A 16,319-nucleotide genomic window follows, 5' to 3' on the forward strand; every position below is an offset into this window, starting at 1 on the left:
TGTATAGATAAGTTCATGATATCTTCCAAGGTGCTGGGTAGTTCCGTACGGGCTAACTCGTCCTTCAAGGTATCTGATAAGCCCAATCGGTATTGATTGCGCAAAGCAATCTCACTCCATTCAGAATCTTTAATGTAGAGTTTGAATTCAGAGAGATATTCCTCCACAGGGCGTCTGCCTTGTCTAAGAGAACGCATCTTGGCTTCTGCAGTAAGCTGTTTTTGTGTATCTTTGTATAGTAAGCTCATCTGCGTGAAGAAATCAGTGAGGGAAGTAAGAGTTGGATCGTTATTTTCGAATAGATTGTCAGCCCATACCCTAGCTTCTCCAGACAAGAAAGATATAACTGTCATGACTTTGAGTCTCTCTGTTTGGTAGGTCCTAGGGCGCATCTGGAAAAGGAGGTAGCAGGCATTCCTGAATTGTCTGAAGTACTTCCTGTCACCTGAGAATCTTTCAGGTAGGCAGACCTGTGGTTCTGGGGTGTTATCTCTTAAAGCTGCCCTTAGGCTGTCTTTTGTAATTGTAGCTCTCTGAATGCCTGTGATAGCTGATCAACGCGTTGTGTGAGGTTATACACAACGTTGGGAAGGTCTGCTGGATCCATAAGTGGCCAATTAATATGTCAGGATATGTTGGTAACAGAGTTCAGAGTAGCGAATCACAACTGCAGACCAAATGAAAATATATGGAAATAGGGTTCTGAAAGAGATACTCCTGCTATCTTGTTACAGGAGAAGCTTTGGTAGTGGTTATTGGCTGAAAGGTGACTAGAGATATGTTGTAGTACAGTGGTATACTTCCAATGCTAGCACAGTGAGTATTGTATACAATTTCTTATGGAGATTACTTGAGAGCTGAGAGTCCTTATATGCAGAACAGATTAGTAACAGTTTGTTAATTATAGCCTTATGGCAAGAGTAGGAGAGTTAGAGTACCTGCAGCGCTGTCTCAGCAGCGGGTGATCAGAACTCCGTTCCGGTATGCTGTAGAGGGAGAAGTGCCTTGTTTGATGCAGGCGCAGAGCCTGTGGAGGGTGTGCGTGATTCGTCCAATCAGGACGCTGGCAATGCTGACAGGCTGTGTAGACGGAGAGCGCTCACAGCAGGCTTGTAAACAGGAACGCTGAGATTCTGGATACGGCACAGAGAACACAAGCCGTAAGTAAAAAGTTCAGTAGTTAGGTTGCACAGGTATGCGCCAGCAGATGAACATAGGATGCTATCCTTTGCTATTACAGCGGAGTGAGCTGTTTGTAACGGTCAGTTCCTTGAAACGGAGGCTGCTTGGAATCATACAGTGCTGCAAGAAAAGACTTGATATAAACCCTAGTTGGAATAAGGTTGTAGTAGAGAGCACTAAACGTAGTGCTAAGGATATAGTCCTTAAACTTGGTAACTTTAGCTTTAGCCAGAGGTTAGGAGTAGCTGCGTCAAGGTAGCTTGAACAGTAAACTCAAACAAATTAATTGGCAGGTGGAAGGGGGAGGAGTAGCCTAATATAAGGTGTGCTTAAAGGAACATACATGCTGACTGGTACCTGACAGTATGAGAACAGGAGTTCTATACATAACAAACTTTGTGTCCAGCTTTCTAAAGTATCGCTCAGAATTCTATATCAGAACGATCACACCACTACTAGTGGTATTTACCTTTGATCAGAAAGATCCAAGTTTACTAGTGCAATTTGTTACCAACAAGATTGCTACAAAGTGTTGCCATTTTCTATTTTGGTTTGCTACAATTTGCTGTGGATCAGAACGCCCAGACAGTTTGTCACATGAACGCCTCAACCTGAAAGGTAGAAATACCGCTTTTTTTTTAGAGTGACACAGATCGCTGTAACCACACCAGTCTGAGATATATACAAACCTCTAGGACTACACTGATCTGAGAGATATACAGACCGTGGGGATTTCCTGCCTGTAAGCAGTGAGTAAAAGGCATCCCAAAGTTGAGGTATTTGTATATTATCTCTCTCCCATCGTTTGAAGAAAAACACTATGCCATTCATAGAATTTATTGCATCAATAAGGTACTTTATTAACCAAAGAATCTCATTTCAAATTGCAATTTTAATCAATCTAAAACAGACATTGAATACTGGGACTTGTATAAAAATCACCACAATCCATTTATGGCACTTTGAGACGATAGTCTTTTTCCATCACATTTGGCCACTACCTCTAGTAGTAGGCATTTTAGTGTATCCTATGTTTATGCATTGCATTTAAAGGGAGACGTCCCTTATGTTTTTGTATTTTTATTTGCATCTTTATTTTTATTCATGCTTTAGTAAAACGCACTTTTTATTTAATATATTGCATTATTGTTTTTTCTTATATTTCTATATATTTGCGTATTAACTTATGATATTTAACACTTGATACCTCTATTTTTATTCTTTATATATATTTATAAATAGACCTTAATTAAAATACACCTATATTTCTATAAGCTCACATTAGATATATATAAACACGTTTTAAAATAACCTTACATTCTTAGACCTGCGAAAGACCAAAAATAGACACTATGGGCTAGATTATGAGTGGAGAGGTAGTTTGCGTTCACTTCAATCGTTAAAGCCGATAGAGGTAATTTTTTTGCGCTCAGAGATTCACACTCATATTGCGAGTTGAAAGTAAAAAGTTAGCGCTCTCGCGTTCACAAAGTCACGGTAACAAATAGACTTTGAAAAGTCACGAATGTAAAATTTACTACATTCTTTTCTCGGTCACCCGGTATACCTCACCACTCTTTGTGACCGGGTGTCCGAGAAAAGAAGGTAGTGTTTGAATGTGTCTACATGGCATCCGTGAACAGCTACTAGGTCTCTTAAATTATCATTAGGGATTTTTCACACGCCCATATTGCTGGAATCTCAGTCTTTTCAATAACAAGGCTTTTGACCCAAATATTGAACTATTAAGCGGGACTCTGGTATTTTATAATACATGACCTTTTTTGAGAATTATATTATGTTGTGAAGATTTGTTAGTTTTTAACCACCGGTGGGATTGTTTTATATGATTATGTATGTAGATTAAATTTTATACATTTTCATGGCATATTAATGCGTTTTATTAGATTATTTATACTTGTATGGTTTAGCTGTATATAGCGAACCTTTTTTTCTTGACATTTGTATTTCTGGTTAGTTTGTAGAGAACTATCCTTTTAAGTCTGCTTAACCATACCTGTTTGCTGCTATATATATGGGGTTTTTAAACCTCTATTTTTGTCAGTGTTATTATGAGTGTAACTGTACTGTTAAATGTATTTTTGATGTGTTTTGTGTAACTTTTTTGTCGCGTGTAACAGTTAACCAGAGTTCTGAGGTTGCAGTAATCATTATATCATAAATTGCGATTGCGCTCAGGCATTCGCATTTACTTTAACTTGTAATACAGGCGGAATTTAACTTGCTCATAAATTGCCTCGAAAACCCGATAACGTTGAGGCGCAAATTATAGCGTTCCACTCATAATCTAGCCCAATGTCTCATAAAAGCCTATTTCTTATCATTTCTTGAGCTTTTATTGAATCTTACGGTAGGAAAGATTTTTCTGTTTGTAATACAGGCATCATAACTCATTCATACAACACGTTTGATGTACTGAAATACTGTAGAAAAGCCAAAAAAAGAGTTGTATACAAAATTATTGTAGGGGAAATTAAAATACATTGGAATGTGGATCTCCAAATGTCACATATAAATACTGATTGTAACTATCACGTATCTGAATATAAACATTCAAATGCTGATTCCCATTGACAACATAAATCTGTGGGAATTTAAGTTATTTCTGTGGGTTCTATAGAAACATTCGAACAGGGGAACAAATATCGAGGGGAAGTTTTGTGGTGCCATTTGAATGTGAAAAGAGAGACATTTGCCTTATGCTAGCGAAAAGCTAGAGGAAGTAAAAGCAATAAGGACAAAGAGGAGGGAGAAAAGAGATGGAGAAAGACAATGGTGTAGTGAGAGAGAAACAGTCCCATAGATAAACAACAGACAATCACAGGGAAGAGACAAAGCTGTGGGGCTGCAGGAAAAGAGAAGAAATACCACTGTGATTGTAATGAGCAAGAAGAGAGAGCCACAGGTGGGAAGTCAGGCGATGGGGAGGGTGGGGAGAAAAGTGACAGAGAGACAGCCGTGATGAGGGAAATAGAGGAGCAACTGGCAGGCAGCCAAACCACTACACTACTCTAATTGTCCTCCAGACCTCACTCACCTCTGTCAAAAAAACAAAACAAAAAACAATAGAGAGGGAAATGGCAGAGGAATTTATTTACAAAGCACCACTGCAGGCAAACAAATAGGGAACATCAGGAAGACTGACATAAATTATGAATAATACAGGAGAATTGATTCGCTAAGGATCCATAGAACTCTCCAGGCAGATAAATCTCTTCATGTGTTTTCCAAAGCAGCTGGTCCATTACACTGATCTAAAAGTGCAAGCAGAAAATGTTAAAGCATTTTATTATTGCACTCTAGCTTGCATTTAACTATGTGTTTAACTCCTGCAAAGGGATTAAACACAAAGTTAAAGTCAGCTCCAGAACAGCAATGCACTACTGGAGTTAGCGGTACACATCTTGTGAGCCAGTAAAAATAGATAAATGCGTGTAGCCACCAATCAACAGCTAGCTCCCAGTTGTGCATTGCTGCTGCTGGGGATATGTGCAAATGCTTTAAATCAAATGATACCAAGAGAACAAAGTAAATGTAATAACAGAAGTGAATTTAAAAGTGTCTTACATGAGCTATCTAAATCATGAACATTTCCTTTTGAATCTTAAAGGGACATTGTACACAAGATTTTCATTGCATAAATGTTTTGTAGATGATCCATTTATATAGCCCATCTGGGAGTGTTTTGTAACTGTATATATTATAGGTTTGCTTATACATTCCTAACAAAGCCCCAAAGTTTTAGTAGTAGACTATTGTCTACCTATTCCCGATTGCTCCTGTTTGGGTGAAGGGGAGGGGGGAGTGTCTGCTCTTTTTGTATTCCAGTCCATATCAGTTGGTGTCCCAGCCTACCCTTTTAAACAGGGCTAAACTGGGAGCTTCTAAGTAAGTTTTTAAAAGGTTTTATACTGGGTTTTTAGATCAGTACCTGTGCATATTCCTCTTTATAATAGTGTCTATTACATGCAGTTAAATGAAAATGGGTGTATACTGTCCCTTTAATCCCTTTTAAAGTGCCATAAAACATGTTGAGTTCTGTGCATATCCTAAAAGGGCTAATTAAGTAAAATAAAAATCATAAAAGAAAAGTTTAAAAATTGCTGGCAAGTATTTTAAAATCATTTTAAAAAATAAGCAGAATTAGTAACATAGCCATGCTGTCTGGAGTAGTCTGATCCACCCCTCCTTATCAGTGTTTAGCATCAGAAACACAGGCATTATAATTCAACAGAGTTCACAGCAGCTTATTTGCTTCTAGGCATGCTCCAGCAGATAATGATAGTTAAAGTCTACCAAAGCAAAGGTAGATATAGATACAGCCATATAAGGAATTGTGTGGGGGGAGTTAGAGCTGTACAATTCAGAAACTAAAAAGAAAGGGTTAATGGCGAGGCACTGCAGTATAAATTTGCAGGTAAAATAATTAAAGTACATATTATTATATTTTGTCTCTATCCAACTTGTTTTATGTCCCTTTAAGTTTTGCAAAACTATCTGAAGCTTCACAGTAACATTGGCCAACCAAAGGTCACAATTTTGCCCTCTAATCCACTTTATCTGACACATTTAACTTCTATAAATGCATGCAGTACGTGTCTGAAACAAGGATATATATCATTTTATTACTATGATCTTATATTAGCAATCTAGCACTTTAAGCAGAGAAGGCACAGTGATGGAGAACTGTGTGTGTCTGCATAATAGCATGAATCATTTATTGCAATATGTTTCCAATCAATTAATGGAGCTAGCAATGTTTGTGTTTGCAAATTTTATGATTATTTTTTTTTTATCGTGGCACCTCAGTTTACTAAAAGGTTATCTCTATGTGGATGGATAAGTCTTATTGTGGAGAAAGTACTTTTAATTTTGGAATTAGATTAGGGTGATAAACCAGATTTTTAATATAGAAAAAAAAACACACAGGATATTTGAGCAGTATGCAAAAGGAAGAGAATTATATACAGCTAGTGTAATCTTCATATTTGGTCTTACTTAACTTCACTCTACTGTTCAGTGGCTGCTATTTTCCTCCACCTTGCACTTTTTTTTCTTCCAACAAGATGCACTGAGATCACTCCTCCATTTTGTCACACAGTGTGCTCCCCTCTCCTATTGCAGCGCAGATTACAGGGAACTGTAGTTCCCAAGAGTAAGGCTAGTTAAAGGCTCAATGGAACGGTCAAGTGTAATAAAACACTACAGCATATGTCAAGAGCCAGACCCTGCAACTACTTAAAAAAATGAAACAGTTAATGTCCTTTTTAAATATTCTGGGGATAAAGGGATCAGTCCTTGAAAAATGTGAAAAGCCTGTTAAAATAGGATGTCTGTTCACCCAAGGTTATATGCAAGTCTAACTTGCAGATGACAGGGATGTTCTGAACTATAATTAAAGGGAGATTGTCATTGTTTTCCTTTTGTTACATCTAAAAGAGAGGATGCTAAAATATATCACAGTTTCTGTCCTGAATGCACCAACATCTTCTTGTCAGACTTTCAGAGGAATGTGCCTCCCCACCAGTATAGCTGTGGCAGTTGTACTTATTACCCAGTTGGGTCGATCACAATTTATCAGCTGAGGTCTTTTCGGTTCTTTTTCTTTCTGAAAAGGCCACTTTTTTATTCACATGATACACAATAGTGCATTTCTGTCTCTTTCCTGCACACACAAATGTGTTTTCAGATCTTGACTTTTCACATTCAACACCTCAAAGCACTTGATAAAGCCTTGAAATGGCATTTTGGACATCTTTTTACATATTTCAAGGTTAGTTGGAAACAGTCAATTATAATTGCACATGTGCAAAACACTCTGACATGGCCATAGGAGACATTGTAGAGGTGCATTAACATACATGGTGTTGATTCATTAAAGCTCTATTTATCACTACTGTATAGACGTCTACAGCAGACAGGACACACATTTACATATGTCTAGGTTCATATACATATGTCTATGTGTTAAGTAGCTGAAATCTTGCACAGCTATGGGAATCTACAGGAAAAATTATATCAGAATTCTAAGTCACACTCGCACTGTTGTGATTGTCACTAACCGGCTTTAAATTGGGGTTGTGGAATTGTGAGTTCCATAGAAAGCTATTGCAATCCATTTCCATACACATCACTGCTAAACTACATGAATGCCAATTGTATATTGGCATGATGGGTATACTGGGACACTTTATTGTCAATTTAAATATTTGACAAGTATTGTTTTTTCGCAATATTTATTTTTAATGTTTGCTAGAGCATTGTTTCCATGTTAGTGTGATCTGGAAACAAGAAGTAGAATGTGAGCCTGATCCATTACATCATTGTATCTGCCTAATAGATGTTCAAATGATACTGTGCCTAAATGTAGCCATCATTTAGCAAGTGCTACCAATATGCCAATTGGCTACCCAAAAATTGTCCAGCTCCTAAGCTTTACATTCCTGCTTTTCAAATAATTATACCAAGAGAACGAAGAAAAATTGATAATAGGAGTAAATTAGAAAGTTGCTTAAAATTGCATGCTCTATCTGAATCATGAAAGAAAAAAATTGGGTTTTATATCCCTTTAAAGGCACATGAAACCCAACATTTTTCTTTCATGATACAGATAGAGCACAACAATTTAAACAACTTTCCAATTTACTCCTATTAGCAAATTTGCTTCATTTTCTTGGTATCCTTTGTTGTAGGAGCAGCGATGCACTACTGGGAGCTAGTTCAACACATTAAGTTAGCCAATGACAAGAGGCATATATGTGCAGTCAACAATCAGCAGCTAGCTCCCAGTAGTGCATTGTTGCTCCTGAGGCTACCTAGGTATGTTTCAACAAAGGATACAGAGAGAAGGAAGCAAATTAGATAACAGAAGTACATTGGGAAATTGTTTAAAAGTGTATTCTGTATCTGAATCATGAAAGAAAAATATTGGGTTTCATGTCCCTTTAAGATTGGGGAAGATCACAACTCTTTTGAAAAATATATCTCTAGTGCTTTTTCTACAGAAAACCTCCATTAATGTCTAAGTATTTTTGTAAATAAATGATATGATACATTTTTTAAAAAGATTGTGATCAACCTCATTATTCAGGGAATAAAATATCTACAACACATTTAAATGCTGCATTTTCATATGCATGATAGAAAATTCATTGTTCCTTTAATCATTAGTCTGATCAATAGGAACATAAGGGGAACATTAGTGTGCTATCTGTAGGCCGCAGGTAGGTACGCTCTGGGTTATAGGAGAACGTAATATGGGTTGCATGCAAGGAGTCTTAACAGAAAGGGCAAGTGAGTCTGATATTTTTAATCAGTTTGGATTTTTTCCCCCCTCTGTTTTGCTGTCCCTGAGTCTCTCTGCTTTCTGTATCTTTCACACAGTGTATGTGCCCAGCTTCCTGTAATACTTGTCCTTGTCGTATTATCGCTGCCAGCGTGGGAATATTCTGTGTTGTTTTGTTCCCAGCAGCCTGGCCGCAGATCACAGGGAGCAGGATTACTTGCTTCATTGTCTTTGCCTTTCTTTCGCCATCGGTTAATTAAAACATTTACTTGTCCCGAGTCCAGGATGTTTAGCAGGTTAAGCTGCTTTAGGATAAAGGCAAAGGCAGCTAGAATGCAGAGGTTCCATCCAGTCTCCAATATGCAGAGCTTCTTTGCAGTGTAAAATGTGCAGATTTCCCACTTATCTTTCACTCTTCGTAGCAGCCTTCCAGCCTGCAAAAAGCACATCTCCCCCCTTCCACCTCTAATGTGCAACACTTTACTGTTTTCAATGTACAGGATTCCCATCTAGCCTCCAAAGTGCAGGGTTCTTATCCAGCCTTCAGTTTATAAGGCCCCTACCCAGTCGCCATGGTGTAAGGCTCCCCCTCTATGCAGGAATATCCTTCAGCCTCCAATGTGCTGGACTTGCTTCCAGTCGCCACTGTGCAGGGCTACCTTTTGTGCAAGATGTTAAACAGTGGAAGGGAGCTAAAATTCAGGGCTACCTTCCATTAACCAAAGTGTAGGGTTCCCCTCCGTGCATGACTCCCTCCTAGCCTCCAATACCAGGTGGTCCTCTCCTGCTCTAATGTGCCTGACATCTAGCCTTCATTGGGCAAAATTAAAAGTTACGTGGCAAATCAGTTGCAAAAACACAATGCGTGTTATGGCTTTTTCGCATTTGGGGTGGCGCAGCTATTACAAGTCGCAAAATAACTTATTTTGCACGAGTGTTAAGCCGTGTAATCTAAACAGCCAAATTGTGTGGGCGTTCACGTATTCCCCATAGAAGTCAATGGAGAAGACAAATAGAAAAAAAACACACAAAAACCCTAATATGTTGCGCAAAGCCCATAACGTATTCTTCTTGAAAAGTGTACATGAAAATGCGAATATTTCATATTGCAAAAAACAAAATTTATGCTTAACTAATAAATTAGTTTTTTTCGGATATGATGAGTCCACGTCTTGAGTAATTAGTTAAAAGAACAACTGTCTTAAAATAAAGGGTGGGGCCATGGACTCACCATATCTGGAAAGAAAGAAATGTATCAGGTAAGCATAAATTTTTTTTTTCTTTTATAAGATATGGTGAGTCCACGGCTTGCGTAATTACTGTTTGGAACCAATACCCAAGCTAGAGGACACGGATAAATATGGAGGGATAAGACGGGCAGTCCTAAACAGAAGGCACCACCGCTTGAAGAACCTTTCTCTCAAAAGACACATCAGCCAAGGCAGAAGTATCAAATTTGTAAAAAGTATGTAGAGAAGACCAAGTTGCAGCCTTGCAAATTTGTTCCACAGAAGCTTCATTTTTGAAAGCCCAAGGAGAGGAAACAGCTCTTGTGGAATGAGCCATAATTCTCTCAGGAGCCTCCCTGAAGAAAAGATAAAATTCTAGGAATTGTAATTCTACTCCAAGAGTAGCCCTTGGATTCACACCAATATAGATATTTACGCCAAATCTTATGGTAAATCTTTCTAGTAACAGGCTTGCGAGCCTGAATCATGGTCTCAATGACTGACTTAGAAAAAACCACGCTTAGACAGAATTAAGCGTTCAATCTCCAAGCAGTCAGCTTAAGGAAGGGACCCTGAATCAGGAGGTCCATCCTCAGAGGTAGTCTCCAAGGTGGGAGAGATGACATCTCCACTAGGTCTGCAAACCAGATCCTGCGACACCACGCAGGGGCTATTAGAATCACCGACGCCCTCTCCTGTTTGATAGGAGCAATGACTTGTGGAAGGAGAGAAAACGGAGGAAACAGGTATGCCAGCCTGAAAACCCAAGGAACATCTATCAGAATGGCCTGAAGATCTCTTGACCTTGAACCGTACCTTGGAAGCTTGGCGTTCTGACAGGATGCCATCAGATCTAACTTTGGCACCCCCTATTTGAGGACTAAGCTGGAAAACACCTCCAGATGGAGTTCCCACTCTCCGGGATGAAAAGTCTGTCTGCTAAAAAAAAAACGCTTCCCAGTTGTCTGCTCCTGGAATGTGGAGGGCAGATAGACAGCAATTGTGGGTCTCTGCTCACTGAAGAATCACTGAGTAACCTCCTTCATGGCTAAGGAACTCCAAGTTCCTCCATGGTGATTGATGTAACCCACAGAGTTTATGTTGTCTGACTGGAACCTGATAAACTGGACTGATGACAACTGTGGCCAAGCCAATAGAGCATTGTAAATCGCCCTCAACTCCAAGATGTTGATGGGAAGAGCAGACTCCTCCCAAGTCCAAAGGCCCTGAGCTTTTAATGAGCTCCAGACTGCTCCCCAGCCCAGCAGGCTGGCGTCCATGGTCACGATCACCCAGGAAGGTCTCAAAGCATGTGCCCTGAGACAGATGTTCCTGAGAAATCCACCACGGGAGAGAGTCCCTTGATGACTGATCTAACTCTATTCTCTGAGATTGATCCGCATGGTCGCCATTCCATTGTCTGAGCATGCACAACTGGAGAGCTCTCAAATGGAATCCAGCAAAAGGAATGATGTCCATGGAAGCCACCATCAGACCAATTACCTCCATACATTGAGCCACTGAAGGATAAGCAGTAGTCTGAAGAGAGAGGCAAGAGGAAATTATTTTCGCCTAGATTACAAGTTTTGTCGGTAAAGACCTGTGGGGCTAACAAGCCTTTTTTTTCCAGTGCTCACTTAAGACAACACTGGTATTACAAGTTTTCTGAATGGCTGCGTTAGCCTCAGAAAAGTGAGTGTTGAGCAAATTTAGCTCCACTCCTCACTGTAATACCAGCGTTGCTTAAGTCAGCGGTAAGCTGGCTAAAACGTGCTCGTGCACGATATCCCCATAGGAAACAATGAAGCTGAGCTGTCTGGGAAAAAAACCTAACACCTGCGAAAAAGCAGCGTCCAGCTTCTAATGCAGCCCTATTGTTTCCTATGGGGAAATAAAAGTTATGTCTGCACCTAACACCCTAACATGAACCCCGAGTCTAAACACCCCTAATCTTACACTTATTAACCCCTAATCTGCCGCCCCGCTATCGCCGACACCTACATTATATTATTAACCCCTAATCTGCTGCTCCGGACACCACCGCCACCTACATTATCCCTATGAACCCCTGATCTACTGCCCCAACATCGCCAAACCCTACATTATATTTATTAACCCCAATTCTGCCGCCCCCAACGTCGCCACCACCTAACTACACTTATTAACCCCTAATCTGCCGACCGGACATCGCCGCCACTATAATAAATGTATTAACCCCTAAACTGCCGCACTCCCGCCTCGCAAACAGTATAGTAAATTTTATTAACGCCTAATCTGCCCCCCCCAACGTCGCCGCCACCTACCTACAATTATTAACCCCTAATCTCCCATCCCCAACGTCGCCGCTACTATAATAAAGTTATTACCCCCTAAACCTAAGTCTAACCCTAACCCTAACACCCCCCTAAATTAAATATAATTTAAATAAATCTAAATAAAATTACTATAATTAAATAAATTAATCCTATTTAAAACTAAATACTTACCTATAAAATAAACCATAAGATAGCAACAATATAATTTAATAATTACATTATAGCTATTTTAGGATTTATATTTATTTTACAGGCAACTTTGTATTTATTTTAACTAGGTACAATAGCTTTTAAATAGTTAATAACTATTTAATAGCTACCTAGTTAAAATAATTACAAAATTACCTGTAGAATAAATCCTAACCTAAGTTACAAATACACCTAACACTACACTATCAATAAGTTAATTAAATAAATGAACTACAATTATCGAACATAAAATACAATTAAATAAACTAAACTATATTACAAAAACAAACACTAAATTACAAAAAATAAAAAAATATTACAAGAATTTTAAACTAATTACACCTAATCTAAGCCCCCTAATAAAATAAAAAGCCCCCCAAAATAATAAAATTCCCTACCCTAAACTAAATTACAAAGTAATCAGCTCTTTTACCAGCCCTTAAAAGGGCTATTTGCGGGGCATTGCCCCAAAGTAATCAGCTCTTTTATTTAATTGTATTTAATGTTCAATAATTAATTGTAGTTCATTTATTTAATTAATTTATTGATAGTGTAGTGTTAGGTGTATTTGTAACTTAGGTTAGGATTTATTTTACAGGTAATTTTGTAGTTATTTTAACTAGGTAGCTATTAAATAGTTATTAACTATTTAATAGCTATTGTACCTAGTTAAAATAAATACAAAGTTGCCTGTAAAATAAATATAAATCCTAAAATAGCTACAATGTAATTATTAAATTATATTGTAGCTATCTTATGGTTTATTTTATAGGTTAGTATTTAGTTTTAAATAGGATTAATTTATTTAATTTTAAAAATTTAATTTAGATTTATTAAAAATAGATTTAACTTAGGGGGGGGTGTTAGGGTTAGGGTTAGACTTAGGTTTAGGGGTTAATAACTTTATTATAGTAGCGGCGACGTTGGGGGCGGGAGATTAGGGGTCAATAATTGTAGGTAGGTGGCAGGGGCAGATTAAATAACACTAAAATAAATAAAATTTATTATAGTGTTTGCGAGGCGGGAGTGCAGCGGTTTAGGGGTTAATACATTTATCATAGTGGCGGCGATGTCCGGTCGGCAGATTAGGGGTTAATAAGTGTAGTTAGGTTGCGGCGACTTTGGGGGCGGCAGATTAGGTGTTGGCGATGTTAGGGGCAGCAGATTAGGGGTTAAATAGTTTTATTATAGTGTTTGCGATGTGGGGGGGCTCGGTTTAGGGGTTCATAGGTAGTTTATGGGTGTTAGTGTACTTTGTAGCACTGTAGTTAAGAGTTTTATGTTCCGGCGTTAGCCCATAAAACTCTTAACTACTGACTTTTAAATGCGGTAGGAGTCTGGACAGGAGAGGGTCTACCGCTCACTTCTTCCAAGACTTATAATAACAGATAGGATACACAATTGACGTAAGGGGATTTACGGTAGCCTCGAGTCGCGGAAGAAAAGTGAGCGGTGAGCCTCTACCTGTCAGACTCGTAATACCAGCGTTAGATAAAAAGCAGCGTTGGGGACCTCTCAACGCTGCTTTTTAAAGCTAACGCAAAACTCGTAATCTGGCAGTTTGTTTTTCCTGACCTCTGTCAGAAAAATCTTCAACAATAGAGAATCTATTATGGTCCCTAAGAACACTAAGAACACTCTTGTAGCAGGGGAAAGGGGGCTTTTTCCAGTTTCCCATTCCATCCGTGGAATGGTTCCCACAATCCTCTAATGTGTATGTCTTCCTTAAAAAACGCAGAGCCACTATTTAGCTTCAGGAACTCCAAGCTAAGTTTTAACCTTAAATGTGTGGCACTTATCTCAACAAAGTGTGAAAAGCTCTCCTCCATCCTCCAAAACTCCTGTAGTAACCAAATGCCCGGAATTTCCATGGGGATATTGAAATGCAATTCAGGCATGTTGCTGTCATTTATTACTTAGTGACATTAAAGAGACATGAAACCCAAAACTTTTCTTTCATGATTTAGATAGAGCACAACATTTTAAACAACTTTCTAATTTACTTCTATTATCAATTTGGCTTTGTTCTCTTGGTATCTTTTGTTGAAAAGCAGGGACGTAAGCTCAGGAGCACTATATGGCATTTTTCCAATAATGTTATCTATTTGCAAGGGCACTAAATGGCAGCACTATTTCCTGCCATGCAGTGCTCCAGACACCAACCTATGTATCTCTTTAACAAAGAATACCATGGGAACAAAGCAATTTTGATAATAGAAATAAATTGGAAACTCTTTTTGTTTTTTTAAATTGTGTGCTCTGTCTGAATCACAAAATATATTTTTTGGGTTTTATATCCTTTTAAACTGTTCTTGAATTAAAGGGACAGTATACACCAATTGTCATATAACTCCGTGTAATAGATACTACTATAAAGAAGAATATGCACAGATACTGATCTAAAAATCCAGTATAAATGTTTTTAAAAACTGTTGATGAGGTTAGGCTGGGACACCCACTGAAATGGGCAGAGAAAGCAGGAGGAGCAGATCCTCCCCCCTCCTCTGCATATGAAAATACCCATTACACAAACAGGAGCAAGCAGGAGTATGTAGACATCAGTATACATCTGAAACTTCGGGGCTTGGTCAAGAGTCTGAAAATCAGCACAATGTTATTATAAAACAAGCAAAATTATACATTGTTACAAAACACTCCCAGCTGGGCAATGTAAATGGATGATCTACAAATCATTTATGCAAAGAGAAATCTAGTGTACAGTGTCCCTTTAATGTCAGAAAAAGGTTTGCTTTTAACCCTTTTATCTTATGTAAAACTAGAAGTGCAGCCACACCAAAAAAACCTTCTGGAAACAAATGTCTACCATGGGGCAGTGCATGTTAACAACATGATGGGTTGATCCAAAGAACTGGTTGTCAGTCACTGTTACAGTTACTTGCTAAGCTGGAATAAAAAAAAAGCTATGGTGTCCCTAGAGTAGGAATTGGATAAAGGAGGCTGTGAATTAAGTTGGGGTAATTGGGGTGTACAAATACTTATTATTGTGGGGGTACATTTATATTCTTTCAGCATATTAACGAATAAGAATGCCTGATGGTTTTCTTTCATTCCACTGTATGAGCTGTGCTACAAAACATTTCTATGTAGGACTCCATTTATGATGCGTATAGCATATTCAAGGGTGTGAGAAACAGGTAATGTGTCTTATGACACAGTTTGCTCTGCAGTTCTCTAGAGACTCATCATTTTCCACCATTGGCTTATCAGCCTACAAGGGTGGAGTACAAGCATCCTAAATGTTATTAAAGGGACAGTAAACACCAGAATTTTTGTTGTTTAAAAAGGTACATAATCCCTTTATAACCATTCCCAAATTTTGCATAACCAACACAGTGATAATAATATACTTTTTACCTTGTATCTATGGCTTATCAAACTGCCCCCTTAATTCAGTTCTTTTGACAGACTTGCATTTTTCTAGGAGCTTCACGTGCCTGAGCTCAATGTTATCTATATGAAACACATGAACTAACGCCCTCTAGTGGTGAAAACTGTCAAAATGCTTTCAGATTAGAGGTGGCTTTCAAGGTCTAAGAAATTAGCATATATACCTCCTAGATTTAGCTTTTAACTAAGAATACCAAGAGAACAAAGCAAAATTGGTAATAAAAGTAAAAAGGAAAGTTGTTTAAAATTACATGCACTATTTAAATCATGAAAGTTTTTTTTTTTACTTGATTATCCCTTTAAAGCATTTACTAATATTAATTGTGTTTTGGTTGTAGAGAGAGATCCAGAGATTGTGTTGCTGATAATTACAAACAAGTTCCAGCATTTAGCGAATTCCCTGATCTATCAAAACTTTTGTTAGAAACCCTGTCTGAGTAATAAAGGTGTAAACAAATCTTCATAACAAGCTAGAGATGGTTATCAATATAAAAAACAGGGCAGTTAAGTATAACTAGTTTCTTGGTAGGTTTCCATATTTTTGTTAACCTTTAGGCTCCCTCTGAGTGAGAAAAAAGATGCACATGCAGTGACAAGAAAAAAATATGTGAACCCTTTAGAAATGACTGCATTTATGTATAAATTTGTCTTAAAATCTGGCATAAAAATGGCACTGCATACCAACATGAA

At 38.2% G+C, this 16,319-nt stretch overlaps 1 long non-coding RNA gene across 1 annotated transcript in view; it reads right to left on the reverse strand.

Annotated features, from left to right (window-relative positions):
- Positions 1–4,271: 4,271 nt before the first annotated feature.
- LOC128649884 (uncharacterized) overlaps positions 4,272–16,319 on the reverse strand; it is a 144,569-nt gene continuing 132,521 nt past the window's right edge. Inside the window, exon 3 of the long non-coding RNA XR_008400704.1 lies at positions 4,272–4,457. This is a non-coding gene — a long non-coding RNA (uncharacterized LOC128649884). The remainder of the gene's footprint in view (positions 4,458–16,319) is intronic.

Source organism: Bombina bombina, chromosome 1, assembly GCF_027579735.1.
Source record: "Bombina bombina isolate aBomBom1 chromosome 1, aBomBom1.pri, whole genome shotgun sequence".
Classification (NCBI taxonomy): Eukaryota; Metazoa; Chordata; class Amphibia; order Anura; family Bombinatoridae; genus Bombina; species Bombina bombina.